At 40.0% G+C, this 27,700-nt stretch overlaps 2 long non-coding RNA genes across 3 annotated transcripts in view; one reads left to right on the top strand and one right to left on the bottom strand.

The window, feature by feature from the left end:
• Window positions 1-19,500, bottom strand: part of LOC139044779 (uncharacterized) — a 48,243-nt gene extending 28,743 nt beyond the window's left edge. The window contains exons 1-4 of one of the 2 annotated variants that reach the window (XR_011501929.1): window positions 19,369-19,500; window positions 4,287-4,376; window positions 2,375-2,527; window positions 1,089-1,194 (exon numbers count right to left, since the gene is read on the bottom strand). This is a non-coding gene — a long non-coding RNA (uncharacterized lncRNA). The remainder of the gene's footprint in view (window positions 1-1,088; window positions 1,195-2,374; window positions 2,528-4,286; window positions 4,377-19,368) is intronic. The other variant, XR_011501928.1, reaches the window with a different exon arrangement.
• On the top strand, window positions 13,567-26,289 carry LOC139044778 (uncharacterized). The gene is made up of 3 exons (XR_011501927.1): window positions 13,567-13,711; window positions 25,739-25,979; window positions 26,099-26,289. It is a non-coding gene; the product is annotated as an uncharacterized lncRNA (long non-coding RNA).
• Window positions 26,290-27,700: the final 1,411 nt, after the last annotated feature.

The following is a 27,700-nucleotide window of genomic DNA, read 5'->3' as shown; positions in this document are numbered from 1 at the left end:
ACAATATTCAGTGCTTTATTTCAGTAAATAGTTGGAGTACTGCTCTTGGTATTCTTGGTACTCATAGTGGGTGCTCACAAGTGCTTATTATATTGAAAATAAGTGCCAATATTTTACCAGAAATACGTGATTTTGCATTTAGGTGTATAATTTGAAAAAGGTTGCTACTTATTTTATTTTCCACCAATGCTTAACTTAGAAATTTGCAACGTCTCCTTAAGTAGAAGCTATATTTTCCCAGCAATAATTTCATTTCTCAGTAATTGTTACACACGTAGGTACAAATTGAATTGCTTAGAGTTGTTAGCAAAAATTAAGCCAAGAAGAGTCCTATATTTCCTTCCAGATATTTGTTTCAAAAACACTTTCTATTCCGAAAGCTCTGTCATTTGTAGGAAAAGCATCACAAAAATATTTTCAGTCATCCAGCTCATTTTGCAATCAGCTCTTCAACTGCATAAATCTTAAACAAGTTACTTGCTAATTTATCCCTAAGATCTTATCCTCGGGATTTTTGGTCCTGAATTAACCCTGTGTGATCTTGTCCTCTTTCTCTCAACTAGTCAAATCCTCTTCTCTTAATTTGGTTTATATTTGTTCAATATTTGTATCTTGGGGAAAAAAATCCTACCTTAAAACTCCTCCAATTATATCTCTAATTACTTTTATGCTTTCTTATTCCTTTTTCCTCTCTTAATTCCATTCATTTCTTTCTTCTTTATATAAACTTTCTCTCTGAAGTTCTTCAATGAGGTACTCAATAGTTTAAAGGGTCATAGAATTTACTGGTAAGACTGTCAGAATTTAACAAAATTCTGCCAAAATTTTCTTCCACTCTATGTTCTTCTCTCCCATGATGTTTATACTGTCTTTCCCAAGGACTCACTTTTCCAGTGGGAAAATAATGTTCCAAGAAACCAAAATGACTTTATCTGGCTCTCACTGCTATTCAGTTGCACAGCTGGGACTTGCTCCCTGGAGCTCTGATTTGCAATTAGGCAATCTAACCTCAATTCTATTCTTTGTAATAAACAGCAAACGAGACCTGTATTTCACTTAAATATTCTAATTCGAAAAGAATAACATACCTGATATTCTTTCCTTGAAACATTTGGTTTATAAAGACTTGAAAAAGATGTTCTGTTCTGAGTGAGTGTGTCAGCAGCTCAGAGATGAGAACTGATAAATTGTCCCCTGAAATCATTAAAAATGCTGTTGAAAAAGGATGTTTGACATCTTAATAGGAAAATGACAAAATAAAATGTCAGTATTCTTCCTTCCCTACCTAAGGCTCCATTAGACACACTCTAAATGATGGTGACTAACACCTGCTGTCCGGCGTTGCTCCACATGCAACAAAAATAACTCCTCTAAATATTCTAAAGAAAGTTGGAAGTGTGTGTTGGCCATCTGTCTGCTTTAATTGGTTTTTCATTAGAATCCTACCATTTCTGGAGATACATTCCATTTTTGTCTCTCTATTTCCTTAAACTGACCTCTGGGTAGATGGGGAGGACAGGCCACCTGAACACATGTAGGCACTGATAGCATTTGCAGCACCGCCCTTGCCAGGCCCAAAATTAATGCCCAGTGTGTGTGCACATGCAGCATCCCCTGTGTGGAGCCTCATACCCTTTGTCTGTGCTTTCCCAGGGTTCTGTGGGAGAACTGGTGAGGGTTAGATTCAACTAGTACCTGCTGAGCTCTAACCAAGTGTCAAGCCCTCTGCCTGGTGTTTCCCATGGGTTGCCATCACCTCCACTATAAATGGAAAGAGGAAGTTGATCCGCGGTTCTGAGCCACTGCAGGTGGGGAGGTCATAGTGGCGATTCATAGGAAGCACCACATGGCTGTGCAAATGTAAGGTCTATTTTACATTTCTATTCCTGGCGTCGAAAGTGCTTTAAACTCTCCCATTCTTAGAATGCAAAAAATGAAAAGGTACTCTCATTCAAAAGATTCCTGGAAAGTGAAAACAGATGCAAGAGAAAGGATGATGTGGACAATCAGAAACTTAAAACTACTCACGCTCATTTATAAGGTCCATAAAGTAAAATCGTATCATGTGTGACAAAAACAGTGCGAAACATTGCAAGGATTCACACCAGCTAAAAAGTAGGTCCTTAGCCATACTGTTGAAGGAGGTGTTATCGCTAGTTTCTTAGTGAGGAGAAATCAGAAACTGGTATCTCAACCCCCCGTGTTTCCTTCATAGTTTGTCATATATAAGTGCACATAAATAGGCACTTTCTTTCTCTGGAAAGAGTACTATTCTAATGTTCTCAAAAAATTCTTTAGCGGTTCTTGTAAAGTCTGTTATGCAATACCCCTCTAGGATTGTTACACACAGATGCTTAGTATTGGTGGATCTTACCTGCATATCTTATCTGAGTACAAGACACAAGATCAAGTCTCCAGTGTAGACCAGTCCAGACAGTCCAGGTACGCTACACATTACACCACTGCACTCCACGAAAAAAGGGTAGAGTCGGGCCAATCGGTCTAGACGATATCTTCTCTCTAGCTCCTAAATGAGAGAACAATCAGCACACCTATAATTACATGGCCACTTCCCCCTATGATGCACTCCCCTCCCCCTGGCCAAGACACTGTGGAAGAGAGGACAAGGAAGAAGGGAGAGAAAGGGAAGGGAAACCTGAGGGGTCTAAATGTCAGCAGTCTTGTCTATGAGCAACAGTTAAAGGTAGTGAGAGTGATTCATTCATGAAAAGGGAGACGAGAGGCATTATATGCTTTCAAGTGTTTGAACTTAAAGGAAAGGTGTTTAAGTGACACCAGGGGTGGGGTCCTCCTAGTTTACCCCAAACCTAAGAGTCTGTGATGCTCTGGGAGAAATTTCAGACAGCTAGGAAGATAGAACTTGCCCTTATAAAAGGATATACATTCTATTTTAAAGTATCTTATTAAAGCCTACAAACTAAATATGTAAGTGGTCAGAGTAGAAAAATAGCCAGATATAAGGGAGATGAATTTTTATTTGAGTTTTAATGACAGAGAGGGGGTTTAAAAATGATGTATGTCAACACCTCAGTATACTTTTCCTCCTACGTTGTACAAAGAATGGGTGACATTCATCTACTGGAATGTAATGGAGGTAAAAAAAAAAGCCAGACAGGCCTGAGTTCCAAAAACTGGACTTCACCCCTTTTAGCTGTAAGACATTGGACAGGTTACTTATGATCTGTAAATAAAGATGTCTACTTCCTGGGGAGGATGAAAGTAGATAATCTATGTGATGGCCCATAGCACTATGCCTGAACATGATAGCTCAATATATATTTGTCCCTTTCCTTTTAATCTCAGAAAGTTTTGAAAAAATATTGTCAAAGGAGTGGGCAGGGGCTTATTCTTCTATAAACTTCAATTCACCAAGTATTTAGTGAGCTCTCAGGCAGTGCCATGCTACAGGACTCTGGGGACTAAAAAGAACTAAGTTAAGTACAATAGGCATTGATACTCTCCACCAGCTTGGGTTACAAATAGTGTTGGCTTGACCCTATGTAACCACATTGGCAGGAAGCCCAGTAACACTCTCTGGAGAATTCTCTCCAGTCCCATCCCAAATTGTACATAGATCCTGGAAGCTCACTGGTTTCAAAAGGGGTTAGCCCATCTTTCAAATGCCCAGCAGAAAGAGACAACAGGATGCCTGATCAGACCACGGCCTTCTGGTCACTGGACCTCCACAACCCAGAGGGTGGGCATCTAATGCTGTGGTCATGTCAATGCTGCCAAACCCCTGCATAGCCCAGAAGTTTGGTTGCCCCAAACCTAGACCCCAAGGTTACAGTTCTCTCTCATACATGAGCAATGGCCAATGTTTCTCAAAGCACAACACCACTTCCTGTGTGCTGGAATAAGTCCCTCCCTGAACCAATGGAACCCTTAGGCTATCTTCTATCTTGCTAATCAAAGATTAGAGCAATGGTCAACAAACTAAAGGTGGGCCAATTCTGGCCCACTGTCTGCTTCCATATGACCCACAAGATAAAAATTATTTTTAAATGGTTAAAAAATGTATATCAAAAGAAGAAGAATATTTCATGACATGGGAAAATTTATATGAATTTCAAATAAAGTGTCTTTATTTGACCATAAATAAAGTCTTACTGGAGCACAGCCATGCTTACTCACTTAAGTATTGTTTATAACTGCTTTGGCATCATAACAGCAAAATTGTTTCTTAAGTTATTGTTACAGAGACCATATGGCCTGTAAGTCTAAAATATTTACTATCTGGCCCTTTACAGAAAATGTTTACTGACCTGTAGATTACTCAGTCCCTTCCCTTTCAAGAGGCCCCTGGGCCCCTCATCCAAATTAATCCATTGCTGCCTTCTGAAAGTTCTGTAAACCTAGGGAAGACAGAGATTTTGCCAGACATAAACACAGCAAAAGGAGTGCTACACTCTTTGCCCAAGGCAGCAGTACCAACCCACATCACACCAACAAGGCCAGTCCCGACGATAGAAGGGATTTATGGTCTCTGCTTACTCAGAGCAGCAAATCGGAGTTTCCACAAAACACATCTCCCTTTATATTAGCTCCCAGACACTTCTCATACCAAATATGAATAACACACAGATTAATGACACTAGAAAGGGCCCAGAGCCCACCCAAAGAGAAAAATTGGGCTAGCCAGCAGGAAAATCTTTGAAGGTCCTTTAGCTTAATATAATCCTAAGTAGAAACACATGCATCTGTGTATACAAGTCTGGAGTTCAGGAAAGAGGCCAATACTGAGGGAGTAAATTTGTGAGTCATCCACATGGAGATGACATGAAAGCCATGGGACCAGAAGAGATTATCAAGGGAGTGGGCATAGACAGAAAAAAGGAGAGGCCACATGCCTACGTCCCTGGTTCTCTGGCAGAACATAGTGTAACTTTTTAAACCACAGCCATGCCTGACCAATATAGCCACAGCACACTTACCTAGCAGTCTAAAGGATTTGGAAAATTCTTGAAATAAGGAAAGGAGTAGAGCAACCCTAGAGCTGTCAAAAGATGTCCTAGAATGTATTCTCCATAACTCACAGGAGAGACCCCTGGGTCATCACTCAAGACTTATTTTTATTTTGAACTTAATTATCAAATTTAATGATCTCATTTCCAGCATATGGCTGATCAGAAGTTAGCAATAGCCTGTTAGCATCTTGTACAATGACAACAGCTAGAAATGACCGAGAAAAATGAGTCAGACATAGGATAAATAGTGATGAAGACTAAAGTTTGGGCTTCCTGTTGTTTAGCCCATTTCTCTTCCTAATAAATGATTCTCCCACCTTATCGCTGAGATGGTAAGTGTGTGTAGTCCTATCTGGTCTAGCCTGAGCCATGGGCCCATTAGTGCTTCTTCAAACTACTATTTAGTTCAATGTGTATTCAGAAGGAGGGGTGAGTACCAAGTTGGGGGAGGTGCCAGGGGCAATGCTCCACCTCCCCTTGAGGATCCAAGCAGTTCTGCTCTGGCCCCAGGCTTGCATGCTCTGCTTAGGACCACGAAAGTGCCACAGTGAACTCTCTCCCTCAAGAGGTGGTTCAGTGGCCGGTGAATGCTACTAGAGCGTGATCCTTAAGAAGGATGCCCATACGATTTAGCTTCCAACCTGGGACACTTCTGAGTGTAAAATGGGGTGCTACTACAACAGGCATCAACAGAGACTGTCTCAGGCAAAGAAGGATGCATGATGTCACCCATCAACACCCACACTTCTCCTCTCCACTCCCATTGCAGGCAGCTTATGAAAGAATTTCTCCCAATCGCATAAAATATTCCCTGAGATGACTTCTGGTAACCACAATTTTCCCTATCTTAGAACATTTCTGGAAATATTTTAGTACTTCTAATAAATTTGAGATCCCATAACATTTATTGACTGAGCCATTCATTCTTTTTCTGTTTGTTTTTATTTTAAAGATTGGCACCTGCACTAACATCTGTTGCCAATCTTTTTTTTTCTTCTTCTTCTTCTCCCCAAAGCCCCCGGTACATAGTTGTAGATTCTAGTTGTGAGTGCCTCTGGTTGTGCTATGTGGGACCCACCTCAACATGGCCTGATGAGCGGTGCCATGTTGGTGCCCAGGATCTGAACCGGTGAAACCTTGGGCCGCCCAAGCACAGCGCATGAACCCAACCACTCAGCCAGGGGGCCAGCCCCTGGGCCATTCTTTAATCTCTAGCTATCACTCAGTGAGCATCTGCTGTATCCCAGGAGCCAGAGACATCAATTTATAGAAGGTACTCTATAAAGTGCCTCTATAAGTATTGGTGGAATGCATGCTTAACTGTGTTAACTCTTTTAATCCTCACAGTGACGAGTTAACCCCCTCTTGACTAATGAGTTCACCGATGCTCAGAGAGGTTATGGAACTTGGCTAAATGCACACAGCTACTAGGTTGCAGCACCAAGATTTTATTTCCTAATTACCTGGCCTCTAAGTCTATTCCTCTTTCCCTGTGCTACATTGAGAAGATGATAAAAACTTCTTGAAAGACATGAAGGGAGTTCCTGCCCCCTAAGAAGGCTGAGCCCACATGAGAGACCAGGATTCTTCTCTTTCCTATTTTCCTAACTAATTATTTCAACATGCAACCAGATGAAGAAAACTTCTGAGAAAACTCTCCACGTGACCCTCACTCCCACCCCACTGAAAATACAGGAAACCCTCCCAAGGCTCCTAAAATAACTTCAAATATGCACTAAGGAATCTTTCAGTTGGCACCCCAGGCAGCGACCTCTGTGAAAACACAGTCCACAGTCACAATAATTTTGTTTAACAGCTAGTAGTTTATTCCCTAATTGAGGACTTATCTCTCCCCACTACACCTTTTATACTTAGTCCAAGGTCTCGTTATCAGCCGGCATTTGCCAGTGCTGCCCAAACTTGGCTGGGCCTCAGAACCACCTGGGCGCACTTGTTAAAATATTTGCTGCCCACGCTTCCCTCCCGGAAAGGCTGGTTCTGGAAGCCTGGGCTTGGGCCAGGGAATCGATATTTTCAACAGGCTCCCAATGTGATTCTGAGGCAGTCAGTCCAACACTCAGCTTTTAGGAATCAGCAAACACCATGAGGGAGAAAGTTTGTATGAAAACAAAAACCACAAGTGTGGCTCTTGCCCTTTTCTGCCATGGTGCAATTTTCTCCAAGGCTCTTCCTTTCAGTATTGAAGTAAGACAGCTAAACCCAACCAAAACTTTCTGCAATGCTCCTGAAGCCCAGTGGTATTCAAATCTTTTATCAAGCTGGATATATATCAGTAAATTAGAGTATGTCCCGTCAAAAACTTAATAAAGAGCTCATCACATTATGGCATATTTATCAAGTCCTCACGCATTTTTGAACTTTAACAACTTGGGCTGTAGATGGCCTTCTCATAACTCCATGTAAAGCATAATTTAGATTCTTGATTATTATAAGCCCTTATCTCTACATTTAAAAAAAATTTAAAAGTATCGTTTGTAGAGTTAGGTAACAGATGACGTAAATATTTTTAAAATTTAAAATCTCCATTTAAATCTGTAATTTGTGCATCAGCTCTTGAAGAACTTCAAAGATTATAAAGGCCTTGGAATTAACACGTGAACAAAAGTGTTTCCAGTGTAGGGAACAGTCTTTTGATTGTGATCAAAATGCAACTTTAGTTTTGTCTCTCACTGTTTGGTTGCACACTGAAATCATGTTGGGAACTTTAAAAATTCTGATGCCTGAGTCCCACCCTCAAATATTTTAATTTGTTTGGTTGGGGCATGGCCTGGGCCTTGGGATTTTTGAAAGCTCCCCTGGTGGCAGCATGTTTGAGCCAAGATTGGGAACCATGCTTTACACGCCAAGCAGCTGGAGCACTCTGTGTCGAGTGAAGATCTCGACCAGTCTCTGACTTCTCAGTAACTCTCAGATGATAGAGCCTTTGCTCACTTTTGTGTCAAACACAGTCTCAATTCAGTCATTTGACTCTCCAGTCTTAGGGATGTCACGTATCTGAATTTCCCAATTTATCCTAACTTTAATCTTCTCCCTTCCCTGAGGTCATATGGTCAGGGCGATGGAAGGTGGCCAGTGGGTCTGCTCCTCCTGCTCTTCCTCCCTCTGCTCTCCTGCCCCTACAATTTATTCTACTTGCACCAAGCTGGGGTGGCAGATGAAAGGAAGAGGGAGTGAGAAGTGATGGGGAGCCGGCAAAATTCCGATGTGGCTGGGAGGTTTCTTTGGACTTTTGAGGACTGGCAGATGGTTAAAATGAAGTCCCTGTTGGATCGGCAGATGTTGAGCTGTCTCTTTGCTAAATGAGGCTCTTTTATGGTCTCTCAGAGATTTCCATGTTGGGACACCTCTCCCCTGAAGTTTTCCTGGTGTTGAACTCTCCGCGGTTGCTTTGCATCCTGTAGTCCACACCAGCCTCTTTCTTCAAAGGCTTTCTTGCCTCCTTGTAAGTTCCAAGGTGAACTCTCTCCCTTCCAGCCCACATCTGTCCAGGGAAACACCAGCATGCCACCTGTAACATACTCTCCACTCTACCACATGAACACTTTGACAGCCCTTATATTGTTCTTTAAAATTCCTGACCCCAACAGACCCAGTGTAGTTCCTTTTAACTTTATCAGGCCACACAAGGCAGAGAGCACATTTCAGAGTCCTCTGGGGCATCTACTTCAACCCCCCTCAGCTTGGTGTGTTTCAGGCCAGAATAAGACCAGTGTGGGTGGAGCAGAGAGGACCAAGAGGGCAGAGTAGGAGATGAGGTCACAGGGCCAGAGGTCAGAGTATAGAAGAGCCCATCAGAGTAGAGAAGGGCCTAATGAGACAAAGTGGGGACTTTGTATTTTATTCCAATTACATGGGGGACCCATTGGAAAGTTTTAAGCAGAGGGGTAACACAATCAAGTCTAAGGGCAGAGTAGACAGTCCAGGGACAAAAGGAGATTGAGAGCTGAAACAGTTACAAAGAATCTCCAGTAAGACATGCTGTCCATGACCCTCCCGAGTGGGTCAAGCATTCCCCCACCTCTCCTGGAGCTCAAGAAGACACTTTGCTCTTTCCTTTATCCTAATCCTCTGTCCAGATCTGAGAAAAACATGACAGAGGGCCATCACAGCTTGCAAGGTCTTCATGCCAGCCCCAAGAATCTCATTTAGGAAAGATTTTATAATGATCTAATTGGAGTTAAGCAAATGCAACTGTGCAAATAGAGTAATCTAAGGGCACACTCAAATTTGGGCCTATGAAATTCTTTCTTTTCTTTTTTTTTTTTTGAGGAAGATTAGCCCTGAGCTAACTACTGCCAATCCTCCTCTTTTTGCTAAGGAAGACTGGCCCTGAGCTCACATCCATGCCCATCTTCCTCTACTTTATATGTGGGATGCCTACCACAGCATGGTGTTTGCCAAGCGGTGCCGTGTCTGCACCTGGGATCCGAACTGGTGAACCCCGGGCCACCGAGAAGCCGAATGTGCGAACCTAACTGCTGCACCACCGGGCCAGCCCTCAAAATTCTTTCAAGACTTTCTTCTGTTTAGTGCTGTCAAACAGTCTGAAAACTGCACGTATCAATAGCCTGAAGAAGTTATATGCTCCCATTTGGAGGGCAATTTGACCATATCTATTAAAATTTTGAATGCACATAAAATTTGACCCTGCAATTTTACATCTAGCATTCATTGCACAGAAACACCTAAGTCTGTGCACAAAATTATAAACACGAGGACATTAGCTTTGCTTTATTTGTAATAGTGAAAAATTGAAAACAACCCAAATGACTCCCGTTAGTATAATGGTTAATTAATTCATGGTAATTCATATTACAGGTCGTTATGCAGAATAAAGTAGACCTGTTTGAACTCCTAGGAAAACAGTGGTAAGTCTTATGGTTAAGTGAAAAAGTAAGTAATTTCAGGATAGTATGTATGGTAAGAATCCACTTTTTTAGAAAAAGGATACATGTGTATGTGAACCTGTGTGTGTAAACGCCCACAAAATGCTCAAACTATGATCAGCGGTGGCCTTCAAGGAAGGCAGCGTGAGCGGAGCAAGGTGGCAGAGGGCCGGGCTTAAGGATTGCTCAGCACTCTGATGTAAGCTTTTGTAATAATAATGCACTTGTCCATTTCCTATGTGGCTTTTTTAAAGGAAGGATAAAAAAGAAGAAATGCAGAAATATGACGGGCCTGAACATCTTGGGTAGCACTTCCCAATTTTAACAAAAAGGTCCTTACGCTCCCAGTCTAGATGCTATTCCAGCCTCTCCAAATTCCTGGCCTTCACAGCTCATCAAACTCTAATTAACCTCGTGGTTCCCCAGAGCCTTGCAGGTATCAAAGCGGGGCTGGTGTCTTCTGGGGCAAACCTACTCCATCTTGCCATAGGCACTGGCCTGGGTGCCAAGGCCTTGGTGTCAGTAATGTAAGTGACTCCGGTGGTCTCCCTCTAGGCAGCTAAAACTCCGTAGAGCAAAGTGAATAATAGCAAACTGCACGCTTAACAGGTTTTGTCAGGCATGGATGGAGCTGCGGCCTCCACCACAGTGGTACTCGGACCCCAGTGTGAAGGGCTGTTTCTGGCAGCGATCATTCTCCCTAAATGGGTCAGACAGGTTTGTTCCACCTTGGTACAAACAAACAGTGCCCTCTTCTGCCCAGCAGCAGAACTTCTCTACAAAGCAACAGGATCACGGAGTATCCAGAACTTTCATTTGGTCAGGATGTCTTGCAAAATGGGCCAAAGAGACTGAACAGTAACATTGATGAGCCAGAGAGCCATTTGTAGGAAAGCTGTCACTCTGACTCTGCCCTAAATTCATGTCCCAATTTTATAAGTACTGTATCCTATTTTAACACAGAAAAGATGAAAAGATTTAAATAATAGGGGAAGTTCCATCTATTAAACTGGCAAAAATTAAAAGTGCTTAAATTTTATATTGCTATGATGAAGAGGAAATATTACCCATGGCATGGCCTGGAATATCAATTCAAGTTTTCTGGGAAACAATCTGGCAAGGTTACATGTTTTTTAAAAAAAATTCTTATTATATGTTAGTCTAGTAATCATAGATTTGGGAAAATTTTTTAAGAAAATAGCCCCAAAGAAAATAAGGTCATTTATATAAAGATGTTTAGAACAGTGTCATATTTCATTGTACATAATGTAAAACTGGAAAAACTCACATACTAGTGGTGAGTGGTAAGAAATGTTTATATGAAGTACACCACAGTATTACAAAGTTTCACTCTAAAGCCATTAAGAATTGTAATTTCAGGGACTAACATAACACACACCCTGTGTGTATGACACTATGGAAAAACACAGAATACAAAATGATGGTCATATTCTGACTACAACACAAGTGCACACAATGGCAAAAGACTTTAAACAGAGTTTATATTCTCTCTTATCTGTAAAAATAATTAAGTATGAAGCGATAAAGAAAGGCAGGAAAGAGAAAAGAAGCAAGAAACACACACAAAAATTAGTAGCTATTATTTCATGCTTCATTTCTCACTGCCTCATCTCAAAGTATCATTTTCTAGTTTGGAAGTCAAGTTTGTAATAGGGAGGATTCCTTACTAACATATAAGGAAGGGAAATAGCCGAAAGAGAGCTCTGCCAGATCTCCTTTCTCATCTCTTAAACATACGGCTTCACACTGGGCTCATATAGATACACACTTCAGAAAATTCTAAGTCCATTTGTTGGTATTTATAATCTCTCACCTAAAGTGAAAAATCAAGTTTACCCAGAAGGTTCAGTATTATGAAAATCAATCTGAAAATGACAGAAAGTTTTGTGAAACCCCTGATAAGGCTGAAACGTGACAGCTTGCTGGAGGCAGCCCATATGAAGAGTTTAGGCAAAAACAATGAGCTTTGATAATTGTCACTATTAAATTCACAATATGTCCTCAATTCCGGCCTTCGGGGGTTTAAAGTGTGGGCTGGAAATGTCTCACAGAGCGCGAGCCTTCATAAGGGCTCAACTCTTCTGTAAGGCCCAGGCAGTGATTCAAAGTTTCTCCTGGGTAGGAATCACAAGAGGAGTTGTTAAAATCTCATATTCCTGGGCCTCTTTGCCAGAGATTCCATAGAGGTCTGGGGCAAAGCCAGGAAATCTTCATTTTAACAGAAGCCACAAGGGCTTCTGGTGCAGCTGGCCCACACTGTGCTTGGATAAATACTAGTGTAGCAGACAGTGGGGTTCCTTCAATTAACCTCCTGGAAAATTTGTAAGTCTCCTTGGAGCTGGGATTCCAGGCACTATGTCAGAGAACGCAGAATCCAATCAATTCTTAACATTCCCAACTAGCCAAACCCTCCTCTAAGCTTCCACTCTCTCTCACCTGGACGCTAGTCCTGGCCTCCTCGCTGGGCTCCTTGCTCCTACACAGCAGTCAGTGAGACCCTTTTGAAGCCCGGGGCAGATCATGTTACCCCTCTGTTCAGCCCCTCCCAGTTCCTGATCATGACCTACAAGGCCCTACATAGTCTTGTTCCTAGCTACCTCTCTAACCTCATTGCCTCTTCTCTTCTCCCGCTCCACCCCAGCCACAGGGGCCTCCTCACTGTACTTCTGACATCCTGAGTGTAGCCCATCCTCAGGCCTCTGTGCTTTCTGATCCCTTTGACTGGAATGCTCTTCCACCATATCCTCCTGCTTATGCTTTCATTTGATTGTCACCTTAAAGAGAAGCTCTCCTTGTTTCCCCTAGACCTTGTCATCCTTTGTCCTCTATTTTTCCTTTTGGCACTCACCACATGACACATGATATATCCTTGTCTTTATAAGAGAGGTGGCTACCTCTGTTGTCTGCATTACTCAGTTCCAGCAGGGAAAGCAGTATGTGGCATATAAAAGGTGCTTAATAAATACCAGATGGGCCCGGTCCCATGGCCTAGTGGTTAAGTTTGGCATGCTCCTTTAGGCGGCCTGGGTTCACTTCCCAGACATGGACCTACACCACTCGCCAGGAGCAATGCTGTGACAGTGACCCACATACAAAATAGAGGAAGGTTGGCACAGATGTTAGTTTAGGGCAAATCTTGCTCAAGAAAAAAGGAAGATTGGCAACAGACGTTAGCTCAGGGCGAATCTTCCTCAGGAAAACAAAAAGAGAGAGAGAGAGAGAAAAAGCAAATACCAGATGAAGGAATAAATGTAGGGATTTCACATATAGGGTCCACGGGAAATAAGAAATAGGTAAACTCCATTGGAGTCTATTTGGAGAGTTCAACTTTATATATGAGGGGAAGACCCACTCTGCCTGGTCTGCTACATTCCTGGATGCCCAAAGGGGTGCTTATTCTTGGCTAAGGAAATCAACATCCACATGAGCCTCCTCCTGCTCTGAATCACCTCATTGCACTGGAGACCCAAGTGGTAGACATTGCAAAGAAGAAAAATTGTCCAGCCTCTTCATTCTACACCTTCACTCTTCGGGTTTAAAAATAGACGGATGCAAAAAGAATTCCAAATACGGTATTTTCTGAATGTTTACCACATTCCTTGGTGCTACTGGTGTCTTTTAGTTTTCTTAATGGCCATTTAAAAACCAGGTGTATGCAGAATCAGATGCACGGGGAAGCTGAGACCCCAGAGCCCCTCACTGGCGCAGGCCTCCATGAGAGCTGGGAATCTCTGGAGCTGCAGAATGTTCCAGGGAGGGCGGGAGAGCCTGGCTGCACTCAGGAAGCACTTCCATGTAAGTAGTCCTGGTAAACTGCTTAGAAAGTTCTCCGAAGAAAGGCACCTAGGCAGCCAAAGTTCCAGTAATTCATCAGAATTTTCTTTTCTGGTTGTAAGTGCTCACTTTTGCTCCCAATTTGGTATTTGTAGCTTTTTATTCTTTTTCCTAAAGCGGACCCGGGTTGTATAAAATCTTTGTGTGTGTGTTGATCCTGACTTTCCACTGCAGTTGGAAACTCCTTTGGAACTGAGATTGTGTTTTATGCTTTCTCCAGTTCCCATGCCCCTGAGACAGAACTGGGCTCACAGAGAAACCTGTCCCTCAGCTTCCGGCATGGATCAAAACCGGCTTAGAGCATTGTAAAGGCTTTAGGAAAATCACTTGTCCCTTTGTGGTAGCTTGCTCGAGAAGCTGGGCTGCCATTCCCAAATTACTGCTTTAAAACCCAGAGAAGTTTCTTTAATGGTCCACATTGACATTATGATATTTATTTTAAAAGATAATACTTTCTTATTTCAATTAAAGATTTAAAAGTTATGGCTTTCTGATTCCATATGCCTTTATTTTGAGTGAATACATATCTTTGAAATAATTATAGGAAAGCACAGGGGAAGATGATTTTTTTTTGTAAGAAGTGAGAAAAAAGTCAGAAATGTTTTATGAAGATCCAATTCAGACTTAGCTATTTATAATGGGAGCTTACTGGCTTATATCTCTTATTTCATATATATTTTACTCATCAGTAATGGCACAATGAATTGAAGTTCTCCAAGTTCATAGGACTGCTTGTTTGTTTGTTTTAAGAATTAAATTGCCCTTGTTTAATCAGAGCAAAAGAACTGCTCTCCCATTTTCATATTGGGGCAGAAAGAAAAAATTAATCGCTATTTAAATGGAAAACTTCGGCCAGGCCCAATATTAGTGCAGAAATATAAGCTCCTGAATTTCTTCTGACGAACATATTCTCTAGAAAAATGAGGAAAACGTCATAGAAAACATCCCAAATGGAATTTTTCAAATTAAGGAATTTTAAATAAAATTGTTTATAGCTATTAAGGCAGAAAACTATGAATAAAATCAGTAATAACACTAACTAGCCAATAATTTACACTAGTAGCTAATAGTAATAGGCTAACTTCACCCTAATTTTTATGTGTTTAATAGACTATTACTAAACCAGAATTGATTATCTTTTACCACTCAAGGATAGAATTAATGAGTACACAACCATAATAGTTTAAAATTATGATAATTCAATCCATTAGGACAGAATTTATAATTTAAGTCAAATAATAAACCTGGTCAGGAAATTTTATCCTTACAGAGAATGCAATATGATGGATGGACTTCATAAGTTGACCAGCAATACAAGCAATATAGAGCTGACAGATAAAAACAAAGTATATATTCTGGAGTACATACACCCAAAAAACATGATTCAAACTCTAAAATAGTTTATCTCAAAAGCATTTTTTCAGACACTATAGTGCAGTGGAAAAACTGGTTGCATCTTAAGTCCTTTATGGTTTGGTAGAAATCAAACTTTGCCACCATCTATACAGAAGATGATAGAGTACTCATATTTTTAATTCTGTATAGTGGTGGACATGCATCCAACTGACCCCAAAGCAAGTCATTTAGAATCAAATTTAGAAGAAAAGGGTACTAAATCAATCTTTGATCCTTCATGAGAGGTTCAGGCCTGATCCTAACTAGCTAACGCTATTAAGATGCAGCTCCTGGAGAAGCATGAGTAACTCACGTTCAGTTAGAAGTTCGTGAAGCTTAGACCATAATGTTTACTGACCATGAAGTCAAAGGTTCTGTAAATATCAATAAATGCTGCAAACTGTCTTTTGTCACTCCTGCTAGTTTTCTCCACAAAGTCATAAGGTGCAGGGCAACAATCAATAGTGAAATAACTGGGACTAAAATTCTGTGTACTTCTCATATAAACTTCCAGGCTGAAAAAATTCTTGCAATTTCTCAAGGAGGAAACTGGCATAGATTGCAGGTTGAAAACATAGAAATTAATGAGTCAATAATCTGGGAAAACTCTTTAAAATTTTGAGATAGATTGCACAGATTCCATCCAGATGGAACCATACATACCAAGGAGTTGTTGAGAGTTAACACATTTGCAAAGATTAGAAAACTCTCGTCAGAGATACAGTAACATAAAATCCTCACTGGTTGTTTCAGTGAGTTTCAGTGTTTTAATTAGCTGTTCCATATGAGAGCACATTACCAGGAGATAACTTGAGAAGGCTTGGATCAAAAAAGTTTGGGACAGTTGCTGTTGGCTTGTCACATTTTGAAATGAGAACCTCTGCAGTGACTGTCAAAATGTGGGTTCATGTCTTTATTATTATGTTCAAGTAATGGTATTTTTGACCCAAAGTTGCCCTTGTTACGATCTTTATTAGCAGAATCTCCCATAAGGCATTACTTTATGGAGTGTTTGCAGAAGCAATAACAAACTTCCAATAACATTTGTATTTCATAAGCTACCCAGTGCCCTCTATATTTTCATCTGTCATCTACCTCCATAACCGGGACAAGGCATTTTCACCTACTTGTCTTTGCAAACAAGGAATTATAAACGCAATGCCTGTATTTGTTTAAAACACAACTAAAAAAAAAAGGTAGCTTTCATTTTGCAACAGTCCACTGATACAAGATGAAAAGTGACGTGTACATGTTTGTGCACACACGTGCGTGTGTTAACATGACACGTGCACACAACACACTTCTCAGGGACAAAGTAACTAATGGAATTTCATTTCACTCTTTCCAATTACACAAACACATTAAGCAGATTATAAAGACGAGATCGCTCTGGAACAGTTACGTCACAGATTAAAATGAAGGTGAAAGACTGTTTTTTACCCAGGTCAAAATATTTACCCTGAAATTGCTAGTGGATAGGGGAGGCTAATTGACATATTGTACCAGCTTAGAGGTTGCTCTGAATCAAATCTATAATCCAAGGCCCCGTGACAAAATGAAGAAAGTGGTATTTTTAAGATGAGGCGCTTCCTCAAATTATGCTCTGTAGTGATATGAGACTGGCTCTTTCTGGCAATCTTCCGGTGCCATCCTACCACTCGCTGCCATATGCAATTGCTTATTTTCCTCCAATTTCTCTCACCTTTCTCCTCTCACCTCTCTTCTTTCTCTAACTCAGTTCCCTCTCTTTATGTTTCCTTTCTCCTCTGCCTGAGCATCAACGCTGTCACCTCAGCCTCAAACTGGCTTTTAGCATTGCAGCTTCTGAACTGGCTGGGTCAGTCATTTTCAATTCTTTTCTATCCCAAAACATCTGAGGGATGTAGCAAGCACCCCCATCAGCACTCGTGGCTCTCTTCAGCACTGATTTCAGAAGGCAGAGAAGGGCATATGAGATTCCTCCAAAAAAAGAAAACTCTGTAGGTTGAAAACTTCTTCTAAATGCTTCCAATGAAGGTCTGATGAGAATGTGTCCCAACATTCCTTCCCCACCGTGGAGGGCATCTCTGCTCTGGAGCTTGCTACCCAGAGTGGTGGTCCACAGGGCAGCAATACTGACATCACCTGGGACCTGGTTGGCAATGCAGGATCTCAGACCCCAACCCCAAACCCACTGAATCAGAGTATGCATTTTTTTTTTAAGGAAGATTAGCCCTGAGCTAACATCTGCTGCCAATCCTCCTCTTTTTGCTGAGGAAGACTGGCCCTGAGCTAACATCCGTGCCCATCTTCCTCTACTTTATATGTGGGACGCCTACCACAGCATGGCTTGCCAAGCTGTGCCACGTCAGCACCCAGGATCTGACCCAGACAACCCCAGGTCTCCAAAGCGGAACGTGCGCACTTAACCACTGCACCACCCGGCCATCCCCAAAGAGATTTAGGAAGTTATTTTTATTTATTTATTTATTTATTTATTGAGGAAGATTAGCCCTGAGCAAACACTGCTGCCGATCCTCCTCTTTTTGCTGAGGAAGAGTGGTCCTGAGCTAACATCCATGCCCATCCTCCTCCACTTTATATGCAGGACACCTACCACAGCATGGCTTGCCAAGTGGTGCCACGTCCATACCCGGGATCTGAACCAGCAAACCCCTGGCCACCAAAGCAGAACGTGCGAATTTAACCACTGCGCTACCTGGCCGGCCCTCAGAGTCTGCATTTTAACTAGATCTTCACATTAAAGTCTGAGAATCACTGTTCTATCATGATAGGAATACAGTAAAACACAAAACACCTAATGGTATAGACGTCATTCAACGATCAGTAACAACATATGTAACAGAATACAGTACCCCTCCCTTATACACAGGAGATACGTTCCAGGACCCCCAGAGACAGTACTGAACCCTATACATACTATGATTTTTCCTATACATACATACCTATGATAAAGTTTAATTTACAAATGAGGCACAGTAAGAGATTAACAACACTTAATAATAAAATAAGCAATTATAACAGTATACTGTACTATGAGTTACCATAGATCTTAGCAACCAGCATACAATTTTTATATTTTCCCTATTAAGTGGAGAGCTTTCACCTTTTCACTTAAAGGAAGCACTTTACAACTTCTCTTTGGCGTATCCCAATAGCCAGCATGACTACTCTTGCACTGTGGAACCATTACTAAGTAAACTAAGGGTTACTTGAACACAGGCACTGCAATATCACAACAATGGATCTGATAACGGAGACAGCTGGCTACTGAGTGCCTAACAGGCAGGGTGTGATACAGCGTAGATACACTGGACAAACAGATGATTCACGTCCCAGGCAGGACAGAGCAGGACTGTGCTGGATTTCATCACACTGCTCAGAACAGTGGAATTTTCTGGAATTTTCCTTTTAATATTTTCAGACCGTGGTTGACCACATGTCACTAAAAACATCAAAAGTGAGACCATGGATAAGGGGGGACTACTGTCTTATGATCTTTGGAGTAAATGTTTGCTTCCAACATTTAATAATTCTGAATCTTCAGGAAATTATTTAATCATCTGAAATCTCAATTAATCACGTGTAAAATGGAGAAAATAATACCTATCTTGTAGAGATAATACATATACAACTCTTAGCACAGGGCCAGGTAGAGAATAGGTATAAAATGAATGGGGTTTTGTATTTAATTGTTAATATTATTATTAATATGACTATTATTGTCATTATTTAATCTAGTCTGGCTTCACATGTTATTAAAAACTATTAAAATCAAGTTTCACAGACATTCTTCTCATCTCCTCAAAGGTTACAGCATAAAATGGACAATAACTATATGAGCAATTGCACAAAGAAAGCAATGTGCTGACAAGACAACACATTCATTCAAATCTGTTTATGCTGAGATTTTAGTGGGCATGAGCTTGAGTTTATTAGTCTGATTAAATAGCATTATATGAGTCATAAACCACAAAATCAGGAAACCACTAAGAGATGATGAGATTAAAACTTTTACCAAATAAAAAGTACATCAAAGCAGAGTGAAAATTTGGTAACAGAGAGGCTTTATCCTGTTAGATAAACTTTTTTTTATCTAATGTCAACAATATCTAATGGAATTTTTAATATTGATTGCAATCTGAACTGACTAAAATAAATAGAAGTTCCTTATAAACTCAAGCCAAACATTTAATTAAATGTACCAAACATCAAGGGCATACCTTTAATCCAGTCCCCCAAGGCAAAATGTCAGAAAAGATCTTTTACTCTTTGTCAATTTGAAAAATAAACATGTCCAGGAGAGCAGAGCCACCTCTCTTGAACAAACCGCTCAGCATGCAGTTGTGCTATTTATAGCCATTCTAGGCATTAACCTTTGCCATTGAGGAGCCTGTAAATTAGGAGTAGGAATAAATAAAAACATTATTTTTAAGTTATTTCAAGCTCTTCTCTTTAGTACTTTGCATTCAACTCCAATCCCCAATATACCTTCATCATGTTTAAAAATATAATTTTAATAAAAGATTGTTTTTACTGCTTTCACAAAACCAGATATCCTTTTGTAGTGGCTTTACCAGTAATTAAGAGATAACTACGAATCTTTTCCTAAATCTGTCCCCTTCCTACTTAGTTTCCATTAGTTGAACTTAGATGTCTAAATAATCAAAACTCATTTCAACTGGCTTTTACCAAGACCACCTCTCTGGTTTCCCAATGGTTATATTAAAATTACTAACATCCTTTACCTCTTTATTAATGTCTGAATATTAATAAATTTTTAATTTAGCTAAGCCAAATAACATTCTTATATACAAAAATTAATTTGAAATGTATATTAATAAAATAATCGATCATCTGAGGCTTAGAACAAAATTTGGTAGAAACTCAGTTGAAAATTTCTGGTGTATATATAGTAGAAAAAGGTTAAGATCTGGAGTTTCAATACAGACATCCTTTACCCATTATTCATTTAGGACAGGACTTCCAGACCACAAGTAGTATCTAGATAACTTGAAAAACCAAGGATTAACTGGAAACCCAGTCATGGGTAGAACTCCAATTTTGAATTACCTTATAAAGTAGAATATGATCCATTTTGTGGTATCAAACACCCTTTATTTAGTTTCTTCTTTGCCTGTGTTTTTGCTTTGTTTTGGTTTATTTTTAAGTCAACTTTCAATCTAGAGTTTAGGCATATGTTCTCAGCCAGCTAGGTAGATTTCAAGGGACTAGAAATAGAACAGACAATGGAAAGAGCTTCCATTCATTCATCCATCCATTCATTCATTCACCAGGGTTAATATGTGCATGTATGTTTCTAATCTCTGAAAATTAGAAAAAAAGGTCACTGTTTTGTTGTCAAAGTGGTTAAGTTAAATATATTTTCATTAACAAGGGAAAGAAGATATTAGCCAATAATTATTAAAAATCATGGTTTCCGGGATTTTGTTAACAACTTCTTGTTTAGAAACTATGATGTGCCAGTCACTGGCATGTGATGAGCAAGACAGCAAGATCCCTGACCTCATGGATCTTAAGTTTAGTAAAGTAGAAAGAGAAGCAAACTGGTGATCAGAATAAGGCACTCAAAGCACAGAGTTCTATGGGAAGATACTGGGCCAACCCAGAATGGAGGGGTCAGAAACTCTTTCCAGGAGAAAGACGGATGTCCAAGTTGAAATCTCAGGGTGTTGACACACCTTTATTGCCATTAATGATCAAAGCAATAAAAAAGTAAAACAATGATAACCTACAACTTGTTTGCAGTATGTTACTGTTTGCAATGATTTTTTTAAAAGATAATATCCCCTATTGGTGAGTGTTTTCAAGCAGGGGAGGTAGCCTGAGAGAGTAGTGATGAGAATGGAAGAATTGGTATCATCAATGTCAGTACAATGTGGCAATATACACCAAAAAATATAAAGACAAGAATACCTTGTGACCTAAAATATCAATTTTAGGCATTTACTCTAAAGAAAAATTAAACATATGGGGAAACATTACCTATAATACCATCTGAATATCTACATGTATGATGATGATTAAATAAACAATAGTACATTTATATAATGGGATATCATTGTCATTAAAACATTGTTATAAAGAAATATTTATTGACATGGGTTTGGTCATGATATATTAAGAGAAATAAGAAGATTACAAATCTAGGCATAGAAGGAACCCATTTTTGTTAAAAAATACATACACACACACAAAAGTTCTCGAAAGATGTAGAAAATATATTAAAGTTATCCCTGGGTGGCAGGATTATAAATATTCTCTCTTTTTTTGTTTTTTTGTGTGTCTCTTTTTGCTAATGGTTTACATTGAAAATATGCTGCTTTTAGAATTAGAAAAACAAAAATTATGGGACCAGAACAAAACATTAAATTCTAAATGTTTATAATCTCACCTTCCTCCCACTTTCTAAAGAGAATAGACCCTGAGAAAGATGCTTTGTTTTGCTGCACAGAGGTAGAGGTGAGGACCAATTGGAGAGGTGAGAGAGAGTTGGATTTCTCTACATAGACCCTATCTAGTGTGACGCAGAGGAGTAAAAAATATGATTCCGGAGAGAGACACAGGGAGAGAGAGTGGAAGACAGAGAGAGACAAAGAAAGAGAAAAGAGGGAAAAGAGGAAATACAGAGATGAGTACCAAGCAGCTGCTGTAATTATAGAACTTGGAGAAGGAAGAATTTTCAGGAAGTTTCACTATGTTATATGTGGTATATCTCCCTCCTGAGGGTTTAGTAAAAAATCTTTAGAAAAGACCCACATCCTGGAATGGGACTTAGGTATATTTTAGAGGACACACCACTGGAAACAGTCGTTTTTCTGTTAAAATGAACACAGTCTCCCAGAAGTGAAAAAATTTTAACTTATGTGATGATGTGACTGAGAAAAACAACTAAAAAAGGTTGAAAAGGAGAAGATGGCAGAAGATTTTGTTTTTAATTTTCCCAAAGCCATAGGCACGTGCATGGGAATCTCGGAGATATAGTAGCTATTCTTAGAGCTGGTGATGCCTTGGATGGCTAAAAACGATGCACCACGTGGGAAAAGAAACTAGAGAGGTCCACCCATGACGAACAAAGCCAGGAGTGGGTCAGGTGCAGAGAACACAGCAGAGCAGGTCACCAAAGCTTTGCAGGCCTGGGAACAGGAGGAGTCTTGAACTGAGAAGAGATAAAACACTCCAAGTCTTTCATATCAAGGGAAAGTGCTGGTTACAGAGGAAGAAGATAACAAAAGAGCCCAAAGAAAAGAGATTTTGAGGAAGCCTATGTATGAAGATAAAGCTCCATATAAAGATTAGCTGCTCATCAACACAGCCAAAATGATCTTTTAAAAACATTGCTTCAGATTATGCCACTCTTCCACGCAAAGCTCTCTAATGCTTCCTTATTTTACTCAGAGTGAGCCAAATGCTTTACACAGCCCCTCATGGTCTGAACTTCCAGCAATCTCTCCTCCTTCAATCCCCATTTCTTACTCCACCCACACTGATTTTCTCACTGTTTCTCTAATACACCTAGTGCAATCTCACCTTAGAAATTTGTACCAGCTGTTCCCTTTCTCTTGAATGCTTTTCCACCAGATTTCCACTTATCTAATGCCCTCTCTGCCTTCAGAGCTTCGCTCAAATGTCACCTTCTACACGTCCCACCTTGACCACCATATTTAGAGATTTAACTGGCTTTCACACGAGCCCCACCCCTCCTTGCGATTCCCATCTGTCTGCTCTATTTTTTCCCATAGCACAATCACCTTCTAGCTCCAACTTAATTTATTATGTTGATTATTTATCATCTGTCTCCCCGCTCCAAAGGAAGAGCTTTTTGTTTATATAAGCACTGATACATCCTGAGCTTCTAGAACAGTACCTAGTCCTCCATTTGTTCTCAAAAGATAATTTGCAATAAATAGATGAGTGAACAAGCTGCATGCTTGTTTGAATCCTCAACGTTAACTCGGGAATCTGGTTACCTTTAGGGTAACCTTGCAAACTAAGTATAAGACAATCTGAAATATTTATAAGACTTTAAATTGCTTCTGTTGGAGTATTTGGAGTTATAGGATCAAATAAATATTCAAATTGTTATACCGTGCCTATCAGTGTCATTCCTAAGCTCTCTTCTTTCTCTCAGATCTTGATGGTAAAAAATAATTTATTAATTTGTAACTAAGTTTCAGTTTCCTCACCTGTAAGATGAGGAGATCGTGCTAGATCATCACAATGGTCTCTTCCAAAGGTTTGCAATTCCACACTTAGGATTTTTCTGATGTTTTCCCAATATTACCAGTCCTAGCCCCTCACATAATCAGTTGACTGGACTGTTTTTTATATAAAACTGCCGTTGATTCACATTCTCACTTTCTCTGGATTCTTCTATAACATATGAAATCTAAGTTTATATTTATAAATGCATAAAAGCAATAAAGAAAGAGTTGAGAGGCTTTTCTTAATCTGAGAAAACTTCTGTATTTTGAAATTATTAAAAATGCTAAGATGAGGAAGCAGAGTCTATTGATAAGACCATTCATAAAAGAAGACTATTTAGAGGCTGGTGTGGTTGTGTAGTGGTTGGGTTCTTGCACTCTACTTTGACAGGCAAGGGTTCACAGGTTCAGATCCTGGGTGCAGACATACACACTGCCCATCAAGCCATGCTGTGGTGGCATCCCACATACAAAATAGAGGAAGATTCGCACAGATTTTAGCTCAGGGCCAATCTCCCTCACCAAAAAAAAAAAAAAAAAAAGACTATTAAAGCAGTTCCATGTGGCCACATTTGCATGCAGTAATTTTGAGAGAGAAGGGATTTCTCCTCTTTTTTTTCTTTCAACCTCTTTCCTGGAAATAAGTGCTTTCTCTATTGTGTAACATGGTAGAGTTCACAAAAAGCCCAGTTCTCATCGTTATTTTCCATGTTTTGCTATTACTTTGAAGATGTCTGTTCTCAACTTTTGATGGCTTCACACAGCTTGGCAAAAATATGAAAAGATACTAACTTCCCAAGTTCAACAGCTTGTAGCATCTTTTAGAATCATTTTAAACTCGTTAAATTAAGCAAAAAACTATTCTGTAAAGTCAGCGTTGTTTGAATTAATGTAGAAGAAACTATAATTTTGTGAGCAAACCTTACATACATAATATACCCTCTATTCCTAAACCAAAGTAACTTCACATCCAAAAAACAGGAGTTAACAAGCTTTACATATATTTCAATGTTCATATTCCTTTGTCTTTGTCACTCAGTCTAACTAGAAAAATAACACTTTTTCACACCTACAAAATTTGAGGAAATAGTACATCTCAAGAGTATGTGTATTTCAGAGTTACTGTTTGATCAATGAACAATTAAATCTGTTTAACATGTTACAATAATCTTCACGTTAATTTGCCTTGAGTCAAAACAAGAGCTCCACACAAGACTGATAAAATGACTTTTTTGCTTTAAATTACTTTTAAGTCCTCAGCGCTAAATTGTTTCAGAATACAAATGGAAGTACATTACAGCCACATGAGCACTCAATGAATTCCTAATGAGCAGGTGCCATCGTGGTGATCGCAATATATAATGACACCACCCACAGGTCACGGACGGGCCCAGCACTCTGCATTGGAGACCTGGCACTACAACCACATTCTTTGTTGGATCCCTTCAAACCTCATTGAGGCTGTAAATGAATATGCTCTGGATGAGCGTATTTTATAAATGGATTAAATGTATCTTATAAACGGATTATTTTTTTTTTCAAAATTCTCAAATGCCCCTGATTTTCCGTCATAAATTATCCGTTTCTTGCTGAGGAATGCCAGACTAAGATTTCCAAAGACATAATAAGAATTGAAGTTACATGAACTGCTGCGTCCCCTCCTCCACCATAAAGTATCTTGAGTTCTTCCTTGCAGAGCCCACTTTAATACAAAGATTATAATGGCATAAAATAAACACCAAGAGAAAGAATTTTAAGGAAGTTTCTACATAAAAATGAGTACTTCTTCACTCATCTTATTTATTCAAGAACAAAGACTTCCATAGAAGAGAGAATGTCAAAGCCTCTATCATTTCTATCAAGGTTAGACAAGCATGCTATTTCCTAACGGCCTTCAATTTTTTCAGCAGTTCCAAAGTCCTTTTTTGCTAGCTGGTTAGCATCCCATTTACTGTTTCTGTAGTGTACTGTGTTCGCCCATAAAATCAAACAAATAGGAAAATGTCCTTCTGAGGCATCAAGAAACTCTCTTGTTCGAGCCAGCACAAATGCATCAGAAAGCATTGTACCCAGACAGTATGTCTAGTGCATTTCATTTGAGATGGTCCAAGCAAAAAGTCTCCAAAGCTTCATACTCCACAGAAAAAAAAGATAATTGGTTATCAAAAATCATTCCAAGATACGTAGGAGAGGAAACTTAGAGTGAATGTCAGTTAAGGTACAACCTGATTAAGAACAAAAATGTTATCCGTGTATATCAGTCAGGATTGGCTAGTTTATTCTATGGTAACATAACCATAATATCAAGGGCTTCACACAATTAAAGCGTTTGTCACTCACCTGAAGTTCTCCGCTGTCTGTCCTCGAGGCACGGTCCTGGCTTTCCTGGCTGCCTTGATCTCATTGTTGGGGAGGTCATCAAGAGAATGTGACCACCAGTTGACCAGTGAGCTGGCCCCAGGCAATCAGAGGCTCCTCATGCCCTCGCCTGTCCTTGGAGTGTACGCTCTGCCCACCATTCCCACAGTGGGAGCCGTTCTGAAAGATACAGCTTTGAGCAAGTAAGGTGTTGTTGCAACCGTCTGGACCATGTGCGTGACTGAACCCAGGTAAGGCTGTATATAAACTTTTAAGATTTTGGCAGGTGGTGTGAAGATCTGCGCTTCTTGCAGCTACCAAAGACAAGCCCCATTAGTAAGCTCCCTTGCTTATTAAAACTGCCATCTAGGGGCTGGCCCCGTGGCCGAGTGGTTAAGTTCGTGCGCTCCGCTGCAGGCGGCCCAGTGTTTCGTCGGTTCGAATCCTGGGCGCGGACATGGCACTGCTCGTCAGACCACGCTGAGGCAGCGTCCCACATGCCACAACTAGAGGAACCCACAACGAAGAATACACAACTATGTACCGGGGGGCTTTGGGGAGAAAAAGGAAAAAATAAAATCTTTAAAAAAAAAAAAACTGCCATCTAACCATCTGGAATGGTCTGCCTCCTTCTCCTGTCTCCTTGCCCTCTGTACGAGATCCTGTTTACAAATCAACACTCATGACACCCACGATCACAAAGCATGGAAGGGGTACACTGGGCAGTCTCATATGGGTGTCAAGTACTTCGGCACCAAAGCACGACGTAACACCTCTACTCACATTTTACTTGCTAAAGTGAATCACAAGTTCACACCAAACCCCAAAGGGGCATGGAAATACAATCCCTTTCCCATCCCTACGCCCCAACCTCATGTGCCTGGAAAGAGTAGAACCAGAAACACTGGTGAACAACCCAAATATCTTCCACACTATGGAAAATCAAATGAACCAAATTTCCCTTCTAGATGTCAAGCTACGTGTTCCCCACCCAAGCCTATTTAGTCTGTCCTAGTCTGTTCTTTACCAAGAAATTTATGTGGAATTATGGAATGTGAATTGTCATGGAAATATAAACAAAGCAGATAGGTAAATTAATAATGATAGAATGAATTGTTTTTTGAGGAAGATTAGCCCTGAGCTAACATCTGCTGCCAATCCTCCTCTTTTTACTGTGGGAGACTGGCCCTGAGCTAACAACAGTGCCTCTACTTTATATGTGAGACACCTGCTACAGAATGGCCTGACAAGCGGTGCCAGGTCTCCACCCAGGATCCGAACCAGCAAACCCCGGGCCGCCGAAGTGGAACCTCTGAACTTAACCACTGCGCCACTGGGCCAGCCCCTCAAATGAATATTTACGTAAAAGATAGGATTGCTTTATACTTAATATCAAGGCAGGTAAGAGAAAAGAAATTGGGAGATATTTATTTTGAATGAATTTAATAGGTAAAATTATCCTCATTTATTAAAGCAAACTAAGGAATGATTAAGTTGAAAAGTGTATGGACATAAAAATGTAAAACAGTGTTCATGTTTCTATTCCTAAATCCAAAATTGTCATGATTTTGATAAAATATATGACAATTTTAGACATTTATTGGGACAGATGCCTTATTCAACAATAAGACCATTTGTTAGAAAAATCTAAAATGTATAATTTTACCACTAGGGCTAACTGGAAGCACAAAGATTTTTTACAGTGTAATTAACAGCAACAATAAAACTCTTTACATATTCCTCTATATCATCCAGTGTCCTACAATTGGTTGCTTCTATTATTCAGTGAGTAGTCTTAGGGGATTTAAAAATTGCAATATAATCAGTAGGTTTAACAGATGAAAGCATTGCCAATATGTGTGTGAAATAACAACATGGTGTGAAAACAAAGGGTAACAAACCTAGAAGCAAACATTTTTACTATATTCTGTGACAAAAATACCTCGAAGAATTGGAAAAAATTTTTGATAGT

Source organism: Equus asinus, chromosome 3 (assembly GCF_041296235.1).
Source record: "Equus asinus isolate D_3611 breed Donkey chromosome 3, EquAss-T2T_v2, whole genome shotgun sequence".
In the NCBI taxonomy this organism is placed as follows: domain Eukaryota; kingdom Metazoa; phylum Chordata; class Mammalia; order Perissodactyla; family Equidae; genus Equus; species Equus asinus.
This window is presented reverse-complemented; position numbering and strand designations above follow the sequence as displayed.